Source organism: Microtus oregoni, unplaced genomic scaffold (genome assembly GCF_018167655.1).
Source record: "Microtus oregoni isolate MIOR12 unplaced genomic scaffold, Mior012 000018F_ref0000195, whole genome shotgun sequence".
NCBI lineage: Eukaryota > Metazoa > Chordata > Mammalia > Rodentia > Cricetidae > Microtus > Microtus oregoni.
Genome location: NW_024543077.1, coordinates 28,918,866 through 28,937,537, shown reverse-complemented (window position 1 = coordinate 28,937,537; position 18,672 = coordinate 28,918,866). Strand labels below are relative to the sequence as shown.

At 38.7% G+C, this 18,672-nt stretch overlaps 1 pseudogene; it reads left to right on the top strand.

Annotated features, from left to right (window-relative positions):
- The first annotated feature begins 962 nt into the window (after positions 1–962).
- On the top strand, positions 963–10,200 carry LOC121458793 (annotated as a pseudogene).
- Positions 10,201–18,672: the final 8,472 nt, after the last annotated feature.

Here is an 18,672-nt window from a genome sequence, read left to right as displayed (position 1 = left end):
CTTTGATTGTGTCTTTCTATGGTTATTTATGCTGGTTTATATTTGTAACACACATTCTCAGCTATTGAGTAGGTTTGATGTAAAAAAGATATCAACTTCGTGACAGGTTTTGAATATTTTGCAAAGCAAATCCCATGTACAAGGAACATCTGTGGTGGGGTGATTATTCTGTTGTATCCTCTGAAGATTTGTCACTCAACTTGCTTTAATAAAACAATGACTGTCCAGCAAGATAGGCATGAGACAGAGGGAGCATGTCTAGATTGTTTCATGCTAATAAATGTTCTACTATGTGGAGAATATGTGTTAACTTAAAAATGTCACAGGTAGTTAGTAATAAGCCTGATATATTGGGCAAGTATTTTCAATTATTAAAATCCTCTATGTAGTTACTTTGAACTGGTATGTAGGAAAGAAATGACTGTTTAAAAATGGCATTCTGGAAGAGCAGAGGCGTTCTGTAGGGCTGGGTTGAAAGTCTCTGTCTAATAGCATCGGCCTGACCCCCAGTTCGGGGGGCACCTAGCCAGGGGCTGTCCTCTCTTAATCTAGCCTTTCATGTACTTGGTATTAACCAAGACACAGAGAGCTGGTCTCGCTCCGGGATCAGAGAAGGAGGAGAGTGACAGGTCCTGGGCCCTTCCTGCATACCCTGAGGCGACCAGAACTCCAGCCCTAGGGAGTGAGCAGGGCCTTTAGCTGCCTCGCTCCCTGCTTTTCCTCTCCTTCAGCATTGTCTACTAGCTACTTTTCCTGCTCTCTCTCCCAGGAGATGAACATTTGAGCCTGAGATGGCAGCCACCCTGCTCATGGCTGGGTCCCAGATCAGACTTAATGCCAATGCCTTCTCGACATTTCTAACCATGTCTCTAATTTCAAGAAGAAAGGCTGGGAATAAGCTCCTAGATGCTAAGTAGTGAGGAAGCATTGTGTGATTTCAGGCCCCTGTGACATTTGAAGATATGGCCATGTACCTCACTCGGGAAGAATGGAGACCTCTGGATCCTACACAAAGAGACCTTTACAGGGAAGTGATGCAGGAGAATTATGGAAATGTTGTCTCACTGGACTTTGAGATCAGGAGCGAGAACGAACAAAACCCGAAAGAAGAGCTTAGTGAAGATGTGGAGTTTGTGACCATGTCCGAAGAGCCTATTGGGGATGCTGAGAAGAACCCGGAAAGCGAAGAAGTCTTTGAAAGTGGGGACAGGTCCGAAAAACAGTGGGGAGAGCTGACCGCAGAGGAGTGGGTCAGCTACCCTCTCCAACAGGTCACTGACCTGCTGGCCCACAAAGAAGTTCACACAGGCATCCGCTATCACATATGTTCTCAGTGTGGGAAGGCCTTGCTTTTCTGCTTAGTGGACAAGGATAGAGTTTGTTTTTATGGATCTGACTTGAGAGGCAAATTGTGTGTCTTTACTGGCCCCTTTTAATGTTGGCTCTTTTCAGAGAGATGTTATTTCTTTAACTACTTCTAGAATCAGAGAAAAGGTACTTTCTTTTGCCTCTGGTTTCAGGACCAATGTATGTTTCTTTGAATACCCTTTCACAAACCAATAATGCTTCATAAAATGTTTGTCCATTAGTTTGCTACTTCAAACTAAAATAATAAGAGGTATCATGATGCTTGAACAAATTGTTGACACTATAAAATTCTTTTCTATACAATAACTGTTTTTGTTTAAAGAATAATTTACAATAAGCCCTCAGTTTTTTCCCTCAGGTCCAAAGATTATGGTAATATGCACCACAAACTTAATCAGATTGATGACAAACAAAAAGTCTTACTCCTATATGAAGCACAAAACATTCTGACACTGATTTTCATAGAGTATCACTACAGTAAGATTTTTCTCATGTTTTTAAAGAACACACATATTAAACTCAGAGTTTCTCTATAGGATGTCTTATTTTAAATATTTGGAGATGATTGGGAAAAAAGATACAGGACAGATTCCGTTTACATGTATCTCTCCAGTACGTGTTCTCTTATGCAACTGAAGATGATTGTGACATGCAAAGTCCTTACCACATTGATGGCATTCATAGGGTTTCTTGCCAGTATGTGTTCTTTTATGATTTTGAAGAGAACAGTTGTGAGCTTACCTCATTGATTACATTCAAAGGGTTTCTCTCCAGTATGTGTTCTTTTATGCCTTTGAAGATGACTGTGTTGAGCAAAGGCCTTACCAGACTGATTACATTCATAGGGTTTCTCTCCAGTATGTGTTCTTTTATGGTACTGAAGGTGACTATGACGTGCAAAGGCCTTACCACACTGATTACATTCATAGGGTTTCTCTCCAGTATGTGTTCTTTTATGTCTTTGAAGATTATCCTGACGTGCAAAGCATTTACCACATTGATGATATTCATAGGGTTTCTCTCTAGTATGTGTTCTTTTATTCTTTTGAAGATGACTGTGATCAGCAAAGGCCTTACCAAGCAGATTAAATTTATATGATTTTTCTTCATTATGTATTCTTTTATGACTTTGATGAGTTTCATAAAGAACAAAGTCTTTATCATCTTCACTATACTCATAGAGTTTCTCTCCAGTGTTTGTTCTTTCATGCATTTGATGATGACTGTGATAGTCAAAGGCTTTACCACATTGCTTAATTTCACAGCATTTTTCTCTGGTGTGTGTTTTTTCATTCCTTTGAAGGTGAGTGTCATAAGACAAGGCTTTACCACAGTGAGAACATCCTGAAAATTTCTCTCCAATTTGATTTCTTTTAATCCTGCAAGGATAATTTACACATGTAAAAGCTTTACCACATTCAATACACTGTTGAACCTCAGATCTGTATGAATTAATTTCATAATTTGTTCCAATTGTAAAAATGAATCAAATATTAATGTCTTATACCTTCATTTAAAATCATGTTTTCTTCTTTCATTAGGAAAAATATTTGTGATGATAAATTCCTTTGTGTCATGGTTTACCATTTCATCTATAACTATCCCTATGTTTTTTCTATGATATTTTTCACATTTTTTAAAAAAAACTGCATACACTGAATGCCTTACAAACTTTACTGCATTCATAAATTTTACTATGAATCATTATACATTGGCTAAGTGAACAAAGACACCAAGAAGTATAGGCAGACTTAGAACTCTTGGGGCTTTTTTGTAATGTGAAGTTGTTTATGTATTAACAATGATGGTAGAAAACCAATTACTGTATACTTGGTCTTAATTGAACAAGTATACTCTCCATGGGAACTACAGTTTATCTTCTAATTGTTCTTAATGAGTCGTATGCTATATCTTTCCATATCCATATTCCCATATGCTTGTATCAAGAGTTAACATATGATATACATATTCAAGGAAGAATAGTAAATAAAAGATTTCCACATTGAATCCTCATGGTTTGACTTGCTGTTCCTCATAGACTTGTGGTATAGATATTAAGGTTTCTCCATAACAACTGCCCCTTGACCCTTGACTCTAACTGCCACTTTCACTAAACTTAGCAAGTCACAAAAACTTAATGAGTAATCCAAGTCTTACCATGAGCTATTGATTGAGGAGAAAGTTTGCAGCTACACTCATCACTGAAATGTGTATAAAGTTATTGTCATAAGTAGCAAGAAAGAAATGGACTGACAGATCTACTACATAGCTCTCACGTTGCTATGATTCAAATGGTGATTTCTGTTTAGTCATTGCTTCCTTGACTTTTTCTTTTTCTTTTTTTTGGGTTTTTTTGAGACAGGGTTTCTCTGTGGCTTTGGAGACTGTCCTGGAACTAGCTCTGTAGACCAGGCTGGTCTCAAACTCCCAGAGATCCGCCTGCCTCTGCCTCCCGAGTGCTGTTGACTTTTTCTTTAACGAATGCCTTGCAAATGCAATTCACATATGAGAAATTGAGGAATATGGATTTGTGAGAATTTAATAACCATCAATGCATTTAAATCTGTGATTATTTACACTGCTACTTTTGATTCGTTGTTCCTGGACATATTACAAATTCATCAGAGGCACATTGTTATAAACTTGCACAGGAAAATTACCTTGCAGGTCTTCTAGAGCATTGACTATGTTCTTCAGTGTTACAGTCCTCCAAAATGTACCCTGAAATACAGTACCAGAATATGTATGTTATATTATTAAATATTGTACAACAATTAGTTCATTATCTTTTTTTTTATTTTTTTAAATTTATTTATTTATTTTTTTTGGTTTTTCGAGACAGGGTTTCTCTGTGGTTTTGGAGCCTGTCCTGAAACTAGCTCTTGTAGACCAGGCTGGTCTCAAACTCACAGAGATCCGCCTGCCTCTGCCTCCCGAGTGCTGGGATTAAAGGCGTGCGCCACCACCGCCCGGCTAGCTCATTATCTTAAGTGCACCTCAGAACTATGATTGTGTTATTCATCTCATTTTCTTCTTTCTAAATCAAATTACAGAACAACATTATAAGGCAAGGAAAGGTTGTCTCCATATTTTGAAACATGAAGGAAATTCATTTTTACCTATAGTAGAGAGGTTCCTGAAGGTCTCCAGCATCACATCTTTATAGAGATTTTTCTGGGAAGGACTCAGCAAATGCCACTCTTCCTGAGTGAAGTTGATATGTAGATCATCATAGGTCACTGCCTTCAAAAATATACCATACGTGTGTATATACCATAAGCATGACAGTGACATCATTGGAAATGCATACTTCTTTGAAAGTACAGTTGTATGATTCTGGTGTTCCCCATTCTTATTCTGTGATATAGTCAGTTACTTTAGAAATAAATTGAAAAGGAGAGTCAATTCTGTCATTTCTATACAATTTGAATGGGATTTCACCTTATAAGAATAATATCTATTAACAGGGTGAGACAAGAAAAAAAGATCAACAGTAAATTGTATGCATGAGAAAATTGTATGAAAAATTCCTCATTACAGAAAGAAAAAATGATACACAAATGGGTGTATTGGTTTATTGTGTCTTTAACCACAACACTGAGAAAACAGAGGTGGGTATATTTGTCTCTGAGTTGAATGTCATGCAAGTCAATATAATCAGGTCCAGGAGAGGTGGCAGTACACATTAAATCTCTGTCTCCATTGCAAACCTCAATAACATAAACAATGGGATAGAAAAACTAACAGGCTTTTATTGAAGTTTCTACAAAGAGTTGTTTTCACTCCAGTTCTGTAGTCTTCTTCCAGACCCTGAAGTACCCTAATATAAACTGCAATACCAATAACATTTTGTAGAAAAAGAACTTCCTGTATAAAACAGTTAAAAGTGGACAGATGAAAACAGTAGAAATATAAATGTTGGTCATAAATAATCAACACAGACCTGGAGAGAGGGCAGATTAATTCAGCACTCTTGCTGATCTTGAATGGAGATGGACAAATTTGCCTGTACTTACATGGGGATTATAACTATCCATTTTCCAGGGTAAGGATTTCTGATATCCTTTGATCACTTTCATGGTACATATCCATGCAGGCATATAAAACAGTCATATTGATTTAAAAAAATCATAGCAAGCATAACAAGCAAGTAGATGTTCATACAACTGTAATTTAATGACTCAAAATACTCAGGCAGTATTAACGCTATCAATCCATGGGATGGCATCCTGGGAATCAGAGAGATACCCTCTGTCAAATTTTAAAATTCCAGATAAGCATGAAGCTCAGCACAGCAGCTTATACTTGACATAAAAAATACCTGCATTCCAGGGCCATCATCCAATAAGATAACAACAAATAGAGCCAGGAATAATGCCTCCCTTTACTTTCAGGAATTTAGAGCCACACAATGACTCAGATGAGCAAACAAAACAATTAAAACAGCAGGATACCAAACTCTTGAGCACTGAATAACAACTGTTTCTGCTATATCTTCTGTGATTTAGAGATTGAGCCTATAATGATTATACATTTCAGTATTAATACGAATTTGGCTGATTAACGTCAAGCACAACACAGTAGATATAAATGTCAGGAAATTATTTATGGTATTGAAACTCATAGCATACAATGAGGAATTTCATCTAGAAAGGCTTCTCCTACTAAGGATCCACAGAAAATTGAAATAAAACCAATAAGGAGAGAAAGTTCTTCAAATACATGATATTTTCTGGTGGGTTGTTTATTTAATCAAGTACATTCTGAACCCAGTCACTATTGGTCCATGGTCAACAAATGAAAGAAATCATTTCATCACTTAAAAGATTCACATTTAGCCGGGCAGTGGTGGCGAACGCCAGTAATCCCAGCACTCGGGAGGCAGAGGCAGGTGGATTTCTGTGATTTCGAGACCAGCCTGGTCTACAGAGCTAGTTCCAGGACAGGATCCAAAACCACAGAGAAACCTTGTCTCGAAAAAACCAAAAAAAAAAAAAAAAGATTCACATTTAATGACCCTTAAAGAAGGACTCTTAGAAGAAATGCAATACTAGCTCAGAATTGAGAAATAGATGTTTATTTATTAGGGATAGACTCACAAATCAGAATCCTATCAAATCAGAACTGAGATCAGAAACCGAATCATGCAGCCAGAAAGAGGCTGGACTCATGCTCTATACTGGTATATATAATATAAGAGGCCATGCCTTAGTGGTCAGGAAATCACTGGCTGTAAGGTTTCCTGCAGCACCTTCTCCTTTTGTTTAAATAAGAGAGTTCTAAGCCCAATACACAATACTATACTATGAATAAGAACAATATATTCATTAATTATCCTATCCTAACTATTTTATGTCTTGTATAATAACTTAGCCAAGTCATGAGAGGAAAGGAACTTCAACTATCTAGTCTTCAACCTCATCGAAGATCCAAGAAGGGAAAATAATATTACTTGAGTAAGAAGGAAGTGCAATCAAGCAACTTTCAAAATGTGTAACAAATTACAGAGACAACTGGCTCCCTGGGCAATCATCCAAAGTCTCATTTGCAATGTTGAAACAACCAACTTTGGCAAAGACCTAGAATAAGTGACCGGCCACTTAAGGAGGTAGGAAAATTTTAAAAACCATCTTATCCTATCTTGGCAAGATTTAACAATCCTGCTTATCCATTTTTGGATATCATGTATCTTGTCAGTAGTTGAGACACGAACATGTCTTTGCCTAAAGGCCAGTTTTGCCAAGAAGAAAACAAGCTACAAGTGAAGTGACCAGTGTTCAACATTCTATTGGAAATAGAATGATGCTACTAGGAGCAATTGTGTCTCACTTAAACATAACTCAAAGTTATTTAAATGCCATAATCTACAGCTCTTTGAAGTGGTTGAAGATTACCTATATGTGAAGAATATAATCTCTACGTATCTAAAGAACCTGATTATTCCAACTATAAAAACCATAAATGACTATTGATCTATAATTCTTAATACCTATAAACTTAAAAATTAAGGCTCATATTAGAATATTATACAAGGGGGCTGGAGAGATGGCTCGGTGGTTAAGAGCATTGCCTGTTCTTCCAAAGGTCCTGAGTTCAATTCCCGGCAACCACATGGTGGTTCATAACCATCAGTAAAGAGGTCTGGTGCCCTCTTCTGGCCTGCAGGCATACACACAGACAGAATATTGTATACATAATAAATAAATAAATATTGGAATATTATACAATGAACAACTGAAACAAATGAGGACAATGACTTCAAAATGTAAACAATGTATAAGTATCTTGAACAGAGGTAGAAATGTATGTTGCAATATGATAAATATATATCAATCCATAAAGAGGTTTTAAGCAGAGGTAGAAGCATGAATGCATACAATATTCAATATAATTTCACATTATATTAATATACAATAATCTACAGGAAATAATAATTTCCTATAAATAATAACTCACAATATTCACTCTATTTACTCACTATTATTATTAGTGTGAGTAAGCTCACACTAATCTATTATCCCATCCAATTTTCCCATTTTTTTTCAAAGTGATCCCTCAGCCTCTAAAATTTTCTCTCCATCTTGCAACCCTATAGCAATTATAATCAACCCCTAAATGATATCCCTAATTCTGAGAACAACCTTTGTTGGGAGAGGAGACATTGTCTTTTAGAATTACTTCCAGCTGTCATGGGGGGGGGGGATTTTCTTTCTATGGGATCCTGTGAAAGTAAAATGATGGTTAAGTTCCAAGATTACTGTCTGGTACAATTGCAAATAGTCTCTGCATATTTGGTAAGGTTTTTCTAAGCTTCCTATTAGGAGGTCTGTCCAGAACATTGTAAAAAGTGTACCATTTCAGCTAACCAAGTTGGAACCATCTTGACTAGCTGGTACTCAAAACAGATCTTGTAGTAGCGCTATCATCATCATGACGTAATATCAACCAGGTTGAGTTGATGTTCTGGGGCCACATCTTCTTCCTGGAAATTTCAAAATTCACTGCAGGAAAATTTATTGTTCATTGTGCAAACCTTCAACATTAATTATATAGACATATACAAACAAATATATTCAGTGACATGTACAATAGAGACAAAAATAGATATAAAGAAAAGTAAATTTTTTTCTAAATTCTTTTTTCTTTCTGTCCCATGCTCCTGACATGAGACAGAAACTCTGAATTTTTCTTTTAACATGTTTGGATTTATAGAGGGACAGAGCCAGTGTCCAACTCCAAAGCCAACTTGATATATTCATAAACATTTATCCACCTAGAAAAAGCACCCAAAGTAATGATAGGATAAAAGTGTAGATTATTGAATCTACTCTTAAAAAAAATCAAAAGGCATATATATGTATGATGAGATAAAAGGGTAGATCATTAAAATTAATTTAAAAAGTAACTACTTATTTAAATATTTTACATTGATATAGATATGTATGCTTCCTTTTGATAGTAATTTGATATTATTTTTGTTAAAACATACTGTCTATGATGTTATATTTTTACTCAAGATATTTTACCTAAAACAACTAACTTAAACATGTAGTGAAAATAGTTGCCAGGCAGTGGTGGCGCACACCTTTAATCCCAACACTCGGGAGGCAGAGGCAAGGAGATCTCTGTGAGTTCGAGACCAGCCTGGTCTACAAGAGCTAGTTTCAGGACAGGCTCCAAAACCACAGAGAAACCCTGTCTCGAAAAAGCAAAAAAAAAAAAAAAAAAAAGAAAAGAAAAAAAAATATTTAGTCCTTGAAAGTTATTATTATTAAAGTACTGCATATTAGTAGTTTGTTACTTATTAAAGTTGAAAGTATAATCATGTTAGGTATATTTTAACATTATACAGAATTTTATTATGCCTGCTGTTCTTCTTCCAGGAACCTTGATGTTGGTGAATAACATCTGTGTTAGCCAACAGAAAAAGCAGTGATCTCAAAGTGACCCTTAAACTATTGTTTCTGACCTCTAATTACTGATCTATCTTCCAACGACAGAAGTCTCATGATATGGATATTCTCTTAGCAAACAAAAGAGGTCTCTTGTGATGTCTCTCCCGGCCCTAGTACTTTCTTCTGGTTTAGATAAATGCTGCTTCACTGATACCCAATCCCAAACAACCTAGAGAAATGATTTGAAGAACAGTGGGGGAAGCAGGTGGTTGGGGATCCCTGCCTGAGAAGTGGGCCTTTGGGGAGACTGGGAATGAGGATCCTTCAGCTACAGGTTCTGGGACCAGCTGGGGAGTCCCCAGAAGCCAGAAGGAGCACTTCAAGGACAGCATCATTGAGGACCCAGAGCTAGAAGGTGATCAAAGCTTCAGGGAGTCAGGGAGATAGAGAAAGAGGATGAGAAATTAAAGGAGCTACAAAATGAGGTAGAGAAGCAGATGAATAAGAATACAACCCCAAAATAAGAGTACAACCCCAGACAATGCTGGCTCAGTGATCACCTCTTGAGGAGAAGATGGAGGCTGATGCCAGTTCCATCTATGTTGGCAATGTGGACTATGGTGCAACAGCAGAAGAGCTGGAAGCTCACTTTCGTGGCTGTGGTTCAGTCAACCGTGTTACTAATTTGTCAGTCTGTAACAAATTCAGTGGCCTTGGCAAAGGATTTGAAGATGTAGACTTCTTAGACAAAGAGTCAGTGAGGACTCCCCTGGCTTTAGGTGAGTCCCTGTTTAGAGTGAGAAAAATCCAATACCATGCCCAGACTACTAATTACAACATCTCCCTGTCTTGATTCTACAGTGGTTTTAACAGCAGGCCCTGGGATCAAGTCTACAGGGGCCAGGCTAGAGTGACATCATGGTATTCCCCTTACTAAAAAAAGTATTAGAAGGAGAGAGGGGGGAAAAAAGAGGAAAGAAGGGAAAAAAGAATTTAAAAAGATAGAAAACAAACGATGACCTCGATGGGAAAAAATGTTTTTTAAAAAAGATATACTGGGGGGCTGAGAGATGGCTCAGAGGTTAAGAGTAATGACTGTTCTTCCAGCGATCCTGAGTTCAATTCCCAGCAACCACATGGTGACTCACAACCAATTATAATGAGATCTGGTGCCCTCTGCTGGCCTGCAGGGATAAATAAATAAATAAATAAATAAATAAATCTTTATAAAAAGTTATTCTGTGGAAGGAGGAGAATCCCAAAATTAACTGTAGGGACCTGCTCTGGGCAGTAGGGGAGGCCCAGGGAATGGGGCAGGTGTGACATATTTCCTATGGAGATTCAACATGGACACTTCTCAAATGTGCAAACTGTTTCCTGTTTCTCTGCTCCACTTCACTCTCTTTGGGACTGCTCAATGGTAGGTCGGTACGGGTGGTAGAAGAACATTTTTTACACAGAGTTCTGGAAGGGCACCAATTTGTTCAGCTTATTTTCTTCCCTCATCTTCTCTCTGTCTTTTGCAGTCCCTGCCTGCTTCTGATTTACCACATCTAGGCACACGCTACCCTTCTTTCCTCAGGGCTCCAGCCTCTCCAGTTTTTTTGGTGAACTATTTTGTTTGCTTTTTTGTTTATTTTTCTGTCTTGAGTGTCTTTCTTTGCAGGTTTTTGTACCAGAAAGAACTCACTCCCAGTAGATTCAGTGTAAATTAACTTACCTTAGAGAAATACAGTACTTTGTTTTGGGAAGTTTTGCAGTGTTTTTTTTTTTATTTATTTATCAGGTGTTCTTGTTTTGTTTTATTTTATCTTTACATTTTTCCCTTTTATTTAAAAGGAATGGGAAGAAGTGGGAATAAGGAGGTGGGAGCTGGATTTTGTTTATTTTCTTAAACTCATTTAAAAGGGATGGGTTTTTTTTTAAATAATGTGTCATGGAGAATGTTGTTTATGGAAAACAAAGAAAAATGATTTAAATTTATTTTCTGCTACATGGATGATGGTCCGAGATGTGGATTATGCTCTATCTACCTGTCCAATACAATGCACACCGGAGAAATGTCTGCAGATCAGAAACTCCTTTTTCCCCTGGAAGTAAGCTTCACTGGATCACACCATTGCAGCAAGTGGCAGGATCACATTAAAAGCATTCTGGTGATGCATTGCTAGAAGGTCAATATCATCAATTCCTACCACTTCCTAAACTGTTTTTAATCCTTATAACACAAACATGAAATTGGAATGCAATATTGAGAAATTCTGGAATCTAGACCTTCAGTTTTCTAATCTCTCTTCCCACTGCACACCAAGAGCAGTGCCCATGTGTGTACTCTGGACAATCACAATCACATCCTGAATTTCCAGAGACTCTCCTGCCCCAATAAATTCATATACAGGGAGGCTCAGAGAACAAGGGCCACTGTCATCATGAACCACATGGACCAACATGCTGGCTCATGATCAGTCCAAGTCACAGCAGAAATGACAGTTCAACAGACTTGAACACCCAATACTCGCCATGGTATAGCTTGTGATCTTCCTTCCAACTCCTACTGCAGAGGCAGAATAGAATCATGGAAAGAACCCACAAACTGTCTGCTACTAGTACTCCCCATTTCTTACCCTTCCCAGAATTCCTTAATGGTTAGGGCCACATCGCTGGGCCTCAAAATATTAGCTGCTCATCTATAGAAGGATCAGATATCAAAAGACTCGGACAGCATAGTCCTTCCAGTCCGCCCTCGCAGCCCAGAAGACAGGGGCCTAGATTAGAACGTTTGTCTTTAGTACACATGATTCCACTCCCCTATAGCACATCCTATTCTTCATCCAAAGCACAGGGTCCTTTGTGTGCACATTGCATTGCACACTCATTTTCCAGTGCAGCCATCCCATTCCCTCAGAGATGGGAAATCCTGAAGACAAACACAGGTCACAGTCATAAAGGAATCACTGTTCCTGTGTAATTGTGGTTATTTTGTAACTGTTGTTAAACAAAAACAGACCATGAATTAGAAAACAATCAGGATATGTTACGGCTTGGAGGGAGCAAAGACAATGTGGACATGATGAAGTTTTAATCTCAAAAATTATTTTGAAAACTTGAAACACACTATATGGTCATGTGCTCCAGAGACTAAGGATTTGTATTAGAGCACAATAAATATTTCTCATGTATTTTCCCTAAAGATGAAGATCTTATCCAGAAAAGTAACAGTCCTGTTAAGCAGGGACACAACATTTTACCCAGATCATCTATTTTTGATGAAATATTGTATATATCGCAATTAGATTTCAAGATAAGGTCAGTCCCATACCCAGATTGCCATTGTCTGGGGACTGCAAACAATGGTCAATCAGGACAATCATACAGCATCACAATTGACTAACTGATTCCACATAAGTAATCTCAGTTGAAGGAGGAAAGCCCTTAACCACAGTGCAACCTCTCACTTCCTGCACTGTGTCTCCACCAGCGTCAAAGTTGATCATTGAATTCAATTCTTATACCAATCCCTCTTCATTTCTAAGTCCCTAATAAAAGCCAGAATGACTAGCAGACACTCATTAACTGCTCTATTTTCCTTTCTCACTGACTAGTGAAGGACAAACCTGGAAGGAGTTGCAGGACTGTCTTCCCAGAACTGGGCAGCAGAGGCGGGATTAGGTAGGTGTTCAAAACAATTCTCAATTACATAGCATGAGGCAAGCCTAATGTATAGGAGACATTGCTCTCTCTACATAGAAATCAACATAACTTGAAAGAAATGAAATGAAACTATCAATGACTTAGAAACACTGGAGAACAGAAACATAGATTACAGCACTCAGGAGGCAGAAGAAGGCAGATATTTGTGAGTTTGAGGCCAGCCTTGTCTACAAGAGCTATTTCCAGGACAGGCTCCAAAGATACAGAGAAACCCTGTCTCAATACACCAAAAAATGCACTTTTAAGATTAAATACAATTTTCTATATGGACTTTAAAAAAGAGTAGGCCCTTTCTTAGGAGAGGGGATGTCATTAACAAGAGACAGATTGATTTTGCCCTTACATATGTTGACTGCTGAGCTCTATAACCTGACACATAGAGTTAGTCAATGGCCTGTTTTTCAAATCTTTGAGCCGACATTACTCTGTAAAGCAAGATCCATCATATTTCCTACCAAAATCAATCTACAGATTGAATACAATGCCCATCAAAATCCCAGCAAATTTCTTCAAAGACTTTGAAAGAACACCACTCAAATTCATATGAAAAACAAAAAACCCAGGATAGCCAAAAAAATTCTATACAATAAAAGAACTTCTGAAAGCCTCACAATCCCTGACTTCAATCAGTACTGAAAACAGCCTGGTATTGTCGTCATAAGAACAGACAGGAAGACCAATGGAGCTGAATAGAAGACACGGATATCAATCCACATATTTCTGAACACCTGATATTTGACCAAAAAGCAAAAAATATCAAGTGGAGAAAAGAAAGCATATTTAACTAGTGGTGCTGGCATAACTGGTTATCAACATGTAGAAAAATGAAAATAGACCCATATCTATCACCATGCACAAACCTCAAGTACAAATGGATCAAAGACCTCAACATAAAGCCAGCTACACTGAAAATTATAGAAGAAAAATTGAGAAGTACACTTGAAGGCATTGGCACAGGGAACCACTTCCTAAATATAACCGCAGTAGCACAGACACTGAGAGAAACAATTAAATGGGACGTCCTGAAACTAAAAAGGTTCGGTAAAGCAAAGGACATGATTAACAAGGCAAAACGACAGCCTACAGAATGGGAAAAGAACATCACTAACCCCACAACAGACAGAGGTCTGATCATCAAAATATACAAAGAACTCAAGATATTGGACACCTGCCGGGCGGTGGTGGTGCAAGCCTTTAATCCCAGCACTTGGGAGCCAGAGGCAGGAGGATCTCTGTGAGTTCAAGACCAGCCTGGTCTACAAGAGCGAGTTCCAGGACAGGCTCCAAAACCACAGAGAAACCCTGTCTCGAAAAAAAAAAAAAAACAAAAAAAACAAAAGATATTGGACACCAGAAGAACTCATAATCCAATAAAAAAAAAAACAGACCTAAAGGGAGAACTCTCAACAGAGGAATCTAAAGTAGCTGAAAGACACTTAAGGAAATGTTCAATATCGTTAATCAGAGAAATGCAAATCAAAACTCTGAGATTCCATCTAACACCTGAAAGAATGGCCAGGATTAAAAACACCGATGACAACTTATGCTGGAGAGATGGTGAGGAAATGGAAACACTTCTGCATTGCTGGTGGGAATGCAAGCTGGTATAGTCCCTTTGGATGTCAGTGTGGCAATTCCTCAGAAAATTAGGAAACAACCTTTCTCAAGACCCAGTAATACCACTTTTGGGTATGTAACAAAAGGATGCTCAATCGTAACACAAGGACATGTGCTGAACTATCTTCATAGAATCTTGGTTTGTCATAGCCAGAATGTGGAAACAACCTAAATGCCCCTCCATAGAAGAATGGATAAGAAAATGTGTTACATCCAGGTCTACAAGAGCTAGCTCCAGGACAGGCTCCAAAGATACAGAGAAACCCTGTCTCAAAAAACCAAAAAAAAAACAAAAGAAATAAAAGGAATATGTGGAACATTTACACAAAGGAGTGCTATACATAATGACATCTTAAATTTTGCAGGAAAATAAATGGATCTAGAAAACTTTATTTTAAGTGTGGTAACAAAGACACCGAAAGATAATGATCACATGTACTCACTCATAGGTGGTTTTTAAGCATAAAGCAAAGAAAGCCAGCCTACAAACAACAATCCCAGATCTTAGACAAAAATGAGGATGCTAAGAGAGACTTACATACATCTAACCTATATGGGAAGTATAAAGTAGAAAAAGACAAGATCTCCTGAGTAAATTTGGTACATGGAGACCTTGGAAGAGGGTTGAATGTGGGAGTGGAGAGGCAGGGAGTGAAGCAAAGAAAATTGTAGAGCTCAATATATATCAATAAAAAAAGATCGATCATATCTGCAGAGGATAGTTGCCTTATTGCAAATTCAATGTTCCTTGACTCAAGATAACCTTCCTAATCTGGACACCCACACAATCTCATCTGTGTTCATTCACATGACTTTAATTTACACATGCTGGGCAATTACAAACCACTCCTGCTACCACAGTCAGGCCCTTATTCATAGTGGTGGCTGCAACAGCTGATAGCCTATGCTGTGCCCCCTGCAGTGCACACAATAATCCATTCTTCCTATTGTGATCTGAGGACAGAAGAAATGCTCCATATGCAAATCCTTTTCCTGTGACTGCGTTGGCAGTCAACTACATGGTTCAAATGTGTTATTTCATTTTATTGGTTTTGTTTAAGACAGGGTATCTTTGTAACTTTGGTGCCTTTCCGGGAACTAGCTCTTCTAGACTACACGAGCTTCAATTTCACAGAGAACTGCCTGCCTCTGCCTCCCGAGTGCTTGGATTAAAGGCATGCACCACCACTGCCCAGCAAATGCATAATTTTAAAACTGTGAATTGGTACAGTCATTTAAGAACTTTGATGGTGAGCCAGGCGGTGGTGGCACACGCCTTTAATCCCAGCACTCGGGAGGAAGAGGCAGGTGGATCTCTGTGAGTTCGAGGACAGCATGGTCTACCAGAGTGAGTTACAGGACAGGCTCCAAAGCCACAGAGAAACCCTGTCTCAAAAACCAAAAAAAAAAAAAAAAGAACTGTGAAGGTGTAATATAGAGGACACTCAAGGTCACTGTCCAGGAAAGCAACAGACAAGGACCAAAGCCACCTGAGTCAACGTAACAGAAGTTCCATCAGAAACAATATTTCTATCAGGATGGAAATGCAGCTCTTCTAGAATTAATATGCCTTCCCACTGAGAAATCACATCACACACTTAGAAGTTTAAGAAAGAAAAGTCTCTTTAATGATGTTATGCATTAATCTGTGTCCAATGCTCAAGGGGAGCTAGGTTAGACAGATTTTGCATTCAATATATTCTGTTATTCATAAGTATCCCTTAGGATAGTGGTCCAGATTATACTCGGAACAATTGAAATAGAAACAGGCAACTTGCCAGTCTAAATATTTAGGCAAAATATTCGCAGACTATTTTCTCAAGTATGCCCGTGATCTGTTACAGCAGGTCATTCTTCACTGACAGGGTTCTTTTTTTTTTTTTTGATTTTTGAGACAGGGTTTCTCTGTAGAACAGGCTGGCCTCGAACTCACAGAGATCTTCCTGTCTCTGGCTCCCGAGTGCTGGGATTAAAGGTGTGTACCATCGCGACCCGGCTGGCTGACAGGGTTCTAAGGTGAAGATCACAAGGGAGGGGAAAGTCTGGACTGGGCAAGAAAAAGATAAAAAAGATAGGGTGGGGAGGTGTTGCAGAAGACACATACCATGCCTAGTAAGCTTCTGAAGAAAAATAGCATCTTTGCTGGCGGTGGTAGTGCACGCCTTTAATCCCTGAACTCAGGGATTTTTCAAGACAGGGTTTCTCAGTACCTGAGGAGCCTGTCCTGGTACTCTAGTAGATCATGCTGGCCTTGAACTCAAAGAAATCCATCAGCCTCTGCCTCAAGAGTGCTGGAATTAGAGGTGTGCACAATCACCGCCTTTAAATCAGTGATGGCTTCTTTGAAATGGTTTGGGGTCAAATATCTGGACAATCCTGGTGAACAGTCATTCTAACAGGCATTCTAATCTCTTCCAGCCCTAATTAGCATATACTTACATTTTGGGTGTTTTAGACGCAGTTCTCCCTCTGATAAATTCTACTTTGTGGGACTTAATTATTTTTTTTATTATATATTTATTATGTATACAATATTCTGCCTCTGTGTATGCCTGCAGACCAGAAGAGGGCACCAGACCTCATTACAGATGGTTGTGAGCCACCATGTAGTTGCTGGGAATTGAACTCAGGACCTTTGGAAGAGCAGGCAATGCTCTTACCCTCTGAGCCATCTCTCCAGCCCCCGATTTAATTATTTTTTAAGCATTGGTCAATCTATTGTATCACCAATTCTACTCTTCAACATTATGATACAGTAGTGGAAAGCTACACAACACGTGAGATGCCTTTCATAACCTAAATTACATATATTATTTATATATAAATTTATATATATTATTTATATATAAATTCAGATTATATTTAAATCTTAAATGCAGAGTGCTTGATATTGAGAAGATACTGGAGAAACGAGGCTTCTCTGAGTTTCGCAACTTGTATCCATAAATGCATGAACCCTGTTGACGATGACTACAAAGGAGTTTGGGAGCTTCCTGCTCTCAATACTCTAAGGTGATGAAACCACAGAGCAAAGTTATTCAGAGGCCTGCCCCTAGGCCCATGAGTTACCAGGGACCATGAGGGACTTCACATACAGGGAATATGGCGGCAGGTTCCCACCCAGACCCATGGAGGTAACAACATAGTATTTTCTGCACCTCGCCCTCTGCTCCTCCCCATCAGGAGACAGCGTTCCTTCACTCACCATGTTGTGCTTCTCCATTTTGCCAGTTCTCAGCTCATCATCTCCCTGCAACAGCAACTTCACCCGAGAACAGGAATCCACTGGTGCCAGCTCCTATTCAAAGCTAAGCCTGAAGGCGGCTGCCTGGAAGAGACCTGCACTGCTTCTGACTGACAGGTCATCTGGAGTGCTGATTGGCTAGTGAGTCCTGAGTGGCTAGATCACCACCCATAGGGGGTACAGTGTGCTTAAAGAGACAGAATACTGGTTTCTGTCCAATCCATTCACCCCAACAGAGAACTTCTCCAGATCTGAGAACATACGCATTTAATAGTACTTGCCCCTGGCTACAAAAGCAGTCAATGTCTTCTTGCACTTCTAGGAAGTTTCCCTTTTTCTTCCAGCACACTGTGTGACTTGTACGGTGCAGTGTGCTAGGTGGGTGGAGCAATTCCTGTCCCACGGAGGTAAGGATGCCTGGAATAATAAGAACTAAAGAGAGTTTTAAAATTACAAAATGAAATATTTGTTCTGTGGCTTCATTCTGAGGTCAGATGAACTGACGGTACTTTTTATATGGTTTTTAAGATGTGATTCTTCCGTTTCTCTTTTCTGTTGTGTGAAATTCCTGTGAAAACTATTGAAAAGTATCTTTAGTTCATGTGACCTCAGCAGGAAGCCACAGAACAATCATCTTTTGTTACCTTAAAGTTATCTTTAGCTGTTAATATTCTGTGCACCTGTCCCCATGAAGTACAAGAAATCACTGCATACAGCTAGCACAGCACAGTTTACAGTACAAGCTAGCTAATTACATTGTGTCCTGGAGGAAAAGGGGAAATTTCCTATGGAGTGTAAGATTGTGACAGTGTCTCCTTTTGGAGCAAGGGGCAAGTG